Below are 5,972 nucleotides of genomic sequence, written 5' to 3' on the forward strand. Positions count from 1 at the left end.
TTAACCAAAAATGTATATATTTATAGTTAGGTTTTATATTGTCTCTTTCTTCAAAGTGGAGGGAAAATAAAATTCAAGTTTATTGTTCATTTATTATGTATTAGGCTCCATGCTGGGTGCTCTATATTGTCCTAGTCAGAGAGGCCTGGTGCTGGGTGTGTGGCCTCTGAAGTCAGGCTGCCTGTGTTCAAATACTAGCTTTGCCATGACTAGCTGTGTAACATGGGACAAGCACTTAACCTCTCTAAGCTTCTGTTTTCTCGTGTGTGAAATATGGAGGCTAAACTGAAATTACTTCATAGGGTTATTGGGATGATTCAATGAGGTAAGGTATATAAAGTGCTTTATATAGGGTCTGGTTTATGGTAATGTTCAATAAAAGAGATACTATAGTTTAGTATACTATAGTATATATAAATTATAGTATAAACTATATATGACTATATATACTATATATAAATTAAGTATAAACTATACTATATATGCTATAGTATAGTATACTATAGTATCTCATTTATTGCAAATACTATAGTATCTCATTTGGTATGAGAACAATCCTTGGAGATCCAGAGCATTAGCCCCATTTTATAGATGTAAGAACAGAGGCTAAGGAAAATGAATGAACTTCCCCCGTAATTTCAGAACTAGTAATGATCTCATCTATGAAAAAATCTATGTGAATTTTCAAATAAGTGAACAACTATATTCATTAGGGAAATGCTAGTGGCTACAACAAATAAACCTCAAATTTTGAAATGCTCAAATACAACAAAAGTTTATTTCTCCCATGGAATATTTCTAGGTGGTTTCCTAGTTGGTGAATGGCTCTCCTTGCCATGACTCAGACATCCAGCTTTCTTCCATCTGGGAGTTCTGCTATCCCCTAGGGCCTTGATGTCACTTATATCCAGCCAGCGTAATGGGAAAGGGAGCATGGAAAAGAAATAATGACTTCTTAAAAGCCGTGGCTTATTGTGACACATATCACTTCCACTGACATTCCATTGGTAAGTGCTAGTCATATGGCCACACCTAGATGCAGAAGGTGCTGGGAGACACAGTTCCTGGCCAGACAGCTGCTTCCCAGTGACAGATCTACTTTATGTAAGGGGAAATGTCAACACAAGATAAGGTTCATTCCCTGGTGACAGTGGGTCGAATTAACATCTTTAAACATGATGGACATTATTCAATTTGGTGGCTTTCTTTTATTTTCCTTCTTACTTCATAAAATTTATCTAAATTAAACCTTCTTCATCCTTCTACCTATTATTGTCTTTATTCCTTGCCAAAGGAACTTCAGATCAATCTATTTCAGGGCCCTAAACAGCTATCTCATGGACCACAGTAATGGTACCATGCTAAGGCTGATGGAGAAAAGAGCAAGAATAATCGAGCCAATTCCATTTATAGCCTGAAGCTCTGGTTTTGTTATGTGTGTGCTTTTCTGGGCTTCAAATATTGATAAAGGCCATCAAATGAGTTCACCTTTTAAAAAAAAAATCAGACTTGTGCTGATTGTGAACTAGAGGGGTTTTGCATTCAATAGCTAATATCAACCCACAGAAGAACATACTAAATGCCTGGAAGTGGAGTTCAGTTAAATGAATAATTAAAGAAGACCACACACCTAATCAATGCCCTCTGTTTCAGATATCTACTGCTGCATAAGGAGTCACTTCAAAACAAAAGCTTTAAACAAAAAACATTTCCTTATTCTCATGATTCACTGGGTTGAATGGGCTCATCTGGGCAGTTCTTCTGTTCCACATGTGGTCAACTGAGACTGTGGGCATCTGGGGACTCAATAGGACCAGATTGTCCAAGCTGGCTCTCTCATATGCCTGGGGCCTTGGTGGAGATGGTTGTACAAGGCCTCTCCCTTTCCACGTGGCCTCTTCATGAGGTCTTTCCATGTGGTGTCTCCAGAAGGGTAGCTACTCTTCTAACACGGAAGCTCAGAATTTCCAAAAGCATAGAAGTGGAAGCTTCCAGGTCTTCTCAAGACTTAGTTCCAGGACCAGCACTAGATTCTGCCAAGTTCTGTTGGTTAAAGAGAGTCACAGGTCCAGTCCAGGTTCAGTGCGGGAGAAAAGAGAAAAGGATACATACTAAGACATGTGGCCCACTGGGCACCATCTAGCAGACTAGTTACTACACTTCTAACTCAACAATGACAACAAGCACCATGCTCCATTCCAGGTCTAGTGAACTCAGGATGACCTGAGAAGAAATTTAATGTACTTAGCCTCTCATTTGTTTCCTTTCAGTTTACTTTTTTTCTAGGAGTCAGGTTTACAGGGGAACATTATGACTCCAGAGTCACAATTCTCAGGGTGAGAAAAGGCAGAAGGTAGTCATCTGAGATTCTAATAAAGAAGCCTGATTCCATTTATTTAGAGATGGTTCTCTCACTGTTCTACTGTTAGATAACCACAGAGTTGGCATTATGACGGCAGAATCAAGTAGAACAAGAGGATGATGGGTAATAGACAATTAAACAATCCCATAACAAATGCAGTGGCAACTGTGACAAGTGCCATGGAGAAATGTCAGAGGCTGGGAGAATAGTAGGGAGCTCCTGTACTCATCTAGACGAAAGATGATGAATGTTGGACCTGAAGGAATGGCAGTGACCTTTCAGAAAAAGAAATGTATTTTAGAAACATAAAGTATATGTAATCCAAAGCATTTGATGACCAGAGGCATTAGAAGGAAGAGAGAATAACTGAGTTTAGGGGCTTGAGTGACTGGATGAAAGAGGAAACAATCAGACACCAAGAAAGAAAAGAGAGGAGGAGGAATACATTGGGGGTAAATGATGGAGGGTTTGCTTTTGGACACACAGTTTGAGGTGTTTGTAGGAGATCTAGTAAAGCTGTACAGTGGGCAATTGAAAACATGTCTCTGTGGTGGACATTTGTTTTTTTTTTCCTTTCCTTTCCATTCTTTGCTTTCCCTTTCTCTCTCACTTATTCCTATTGCCCAATGTCATCTGCTTTGGATAGGTGGAAAATTCCCCACTGAATGCATCCTGATGGGGGACAGCCCATATCCCAATATAAAGTCTTAAAAGGTTAGATTTTTGTTTTCCTGGCCCCTTTGCAGCTAGGATATGTACACATGATCTAGTTTTGGCCAATCAGATGCACCCATCTGAGAGTCTCAATTAGGAGCAAGTTGCTCAAAGAAGCAAGTTCAGCGGAGAATTCATTCTGGAGGTGGCAACAACATCCATTTCCCAAGGAGCAACACTGGCAGAACAAACTGCAGAGTCCAGTGTTTGGGGCAGATGGGACCCCCCTGGACAAATGCTGTGGCTTAGCTTTGCCCCCTTTCTTCCAGCCTATTTTCCATGTCTTGTTCTCCAGTTTTTCTAACAACTCTGGGAGCTACACAACATCTCTTTGATAATTTACTTCAGTGCTTGAGTTAGCCTCTGTGGCTTGCAGCTTAGGTCCCTGGCCAGTTCAGATACTCTAAAACCTGGAGGAGGGACAGGAGATTCATCAGAGGAAAGATGAAGCTTACAGGCATAAGGGAATGAGATTGTCCAGGGAGAGAGAGTGGAAGCGAGAAAAGAAATGGGTTGTGGCCAGGAGCCTGAGGCACAGCCACATGGAAAGCATAAGGGAAGCAGAACACCAACACAGTATTTCTGCGGACAGTCACTTAAAGGCTTTTCTTCCTCTTCCAGGTCAAAAGAGTGAAATCATCCAAAGTAGAGTGAATTCAGGTTTCTGAGTGGCTGTTTGGGATCAGAGTTCTACCAATATAAGCAATCTGTTGGCATGACAGGTCAGAGAAGCCATGAAGGACATGGAGGGAAGTAGATGGAACTGGAAGCAGGAGGCCAACCCCAGCAGTCAGGTAAGTACCATCCAGAGAACAGGAAATGTAAAAGGATCGGGTATAGCTGGAACACCTAGGCAGGGAGACTTTGAAAGTTCAAAGTTAGGGAGTATAGCACTGGCAAGAAGGCTGCAGCAAGATATGTGCTGCTCCCAGGGCAGAGGCTCTTTCCTAGCCTGTCCTTTCACACCATTCACCACCTGCCTGGGAGTGTCTAGGCCAGGCCTTGCAGGTTTAAGAATAAGAACTCCATGGGCCATGGAATTTATAATTGAAGCAGGGCAGAATCGCTAGGCCTCCTAGGAAGTTCTTGTTCCAGGCAACACAGATGACTGGGTAGTTTAAGTTATAAAAATATTTTATCCAAATTAGAACCAAACAATACATAATTTATATGTGGTCGTGAATTCATCCTTGCTGTGAATAGCTGCTAAGGTTAGGGTGCTATTGGTCAGCATCTCACAGTTCCCTGAGATCTGCTGCAGTCACTACCTCTCACATCTAATTGGTACTCTGTCATACTCACTGCCCTGAGCTTTAATTGTCCAAGTCTTTTCAATTAGGCTGAAGCATCTCATAGCATTTAATACCTCTTTTATCCTTCCCCAGAATGGCCAGCAAAGCACAAGCATATATAAGTATTCAGTAAGTACTTGACCTAGATGGCTTATATGTATAAAAACCAACACTAAGCTTTTATGGCTAAAATTTCAAACTAATCCCTATCATAGGTCTTGGTATAGTCCTCTTACCATTGCTTTTTCTTTTCTTGTTCTAGTGATGCTCAGAAAAACAAGACACTGAAATTTGAGGACTTCATGGAGTTTGGTGCCTTCACTTAGCTGACGTCTATGAAGGCTGACCAGTCTACTTCTAGTCTGTAAGATCATGTGGAAGCTTCAGTGACAAACTCCTACTTTGCTAATAATTTTATGATCCTGTTACCCTTTGCAATTGCTTAAATGGTATTTTAATTAGCTGCTTTAAATGACTTTGCTTTTTTACAAAAAGCAGTGTGTGCTTTAGTTTAAAATATGGGTCACTGGTGTTTCTTTCTAGAAGATGGCTGTGTTTAATACCAGGGAAAACTGAGGATGCATTTGGAGAGGTTTTAATTTCTGTAACTCAGGTTGATTCCTGGAATGTGAATGTTTCTATACTTTTGTGGATGCGGGAAATTTATATAAAGGGTTATTAAATTTGTTCTGGTTTTTAAATACTGTTAATTCTTTCGTGGGCTTTCCATACTGCCAGTTTTTTTTTTTTTTTTTTTTTTTTTTTAAGGTACCTGCAACAAGTAATCAGCTGTGTTTATGTTTGTATACTGTTTTAGAAAGGAGGATTGACCCAGAACATTATGTGCTAGGAAAAATAAAAAGACACTACTATGGATACAGATTTGCTTTCCCTGTACATAATGCTTCTGCCAAAACTACCATCTGTGAACTTACAGAATGCCTTATCCACCATCATGGTATTCCACACAGCATTGCTTCTGATCCAAGAAATTACTTCACAGCAAATCAAATGTGGCAGTGGGCCCACGCTCATGGAATTCACTGGTCTTACCATGTCCCCCATCATTCTTAAGAAGCTGGCTTGCTGAAACAGTGGTATGGCCTTTTGAAGACTCTGTTAGAGGTAGGCCTTACAGCTTCATGCCATCTAGGTGGAAATACCTTGCAGCGCTGGGGCAAGGTTTTCTGTAAGGCTGTATACACTTTGAATCAGTTTCCAATATATAGTACTACTGGATATATAGTACTCACAGCCAAGATTTGTGGGTCCAGGAATCAAGGGATGGTAATGGAGTGGCATCATTATTACGCCTAGTGACTCACTAGCAAAATGTTTTCTGTCCCTGTGACCTTATGCTCTGCTAGCCTACAGGTTTTAGTTCAACCGGGATCATAGTAATGATTCTGCCATGCAGCCATTTTGGGCTCCTCATGCCTCTAAATCAACAGACAATGAAGGGTGTTGCTGCACTGGCTAGGGTGGTTGATTCGGACTACCAGGGAGAAATAAGACTGCTATCCCATGATGGAGGTAATGAAGATTACATCGGGAATGTAGGAGTTCCCTTAAGGCATCTCTTGGTATTACAATGTCCTGTGATT

The 5,972-nt window shown here is 40.7% G+C and overlaps 1 long non-coding RNA gene across 1 annotated transcript; it reads left to right on the top strand.

Annotated features, from left to right (window-relative positions):
* The first annotated feature begins 1,056 nt into the window (after positions 1 to 1,056).
* On the top strand, positions 1,057 to 5,069 carry LOC111528888. The gene is made up of 3 exons (XR_002727190.1): positions 1,057 to 1,104; positions 3,698 to 3,870; positions 4,631 to 5,069. It is a non-coding gene; the product is annotated as an uncharacterized LOC111528888 (long non-coding RNA).
* Positions 5,070 to 5,972: the final 903 nt, after the last annotated feature.

Source organism: Piliocolobus tephrosceles, chromosome 4 (genome assembly GCF_002776525.5).
Source record: "Piliocolobus tephrosceles isolate RC106 chromosome 4, ASM277652v3, whole genome shotgun sequence".
In the NCBI taxonomy this organism is placed as follows: Eukaryota; Metazoa; Chordata; class Mammalia; order Primates; family Cercopithecidae; genus Piliocolobus; species Piliocolobus tephrosceles.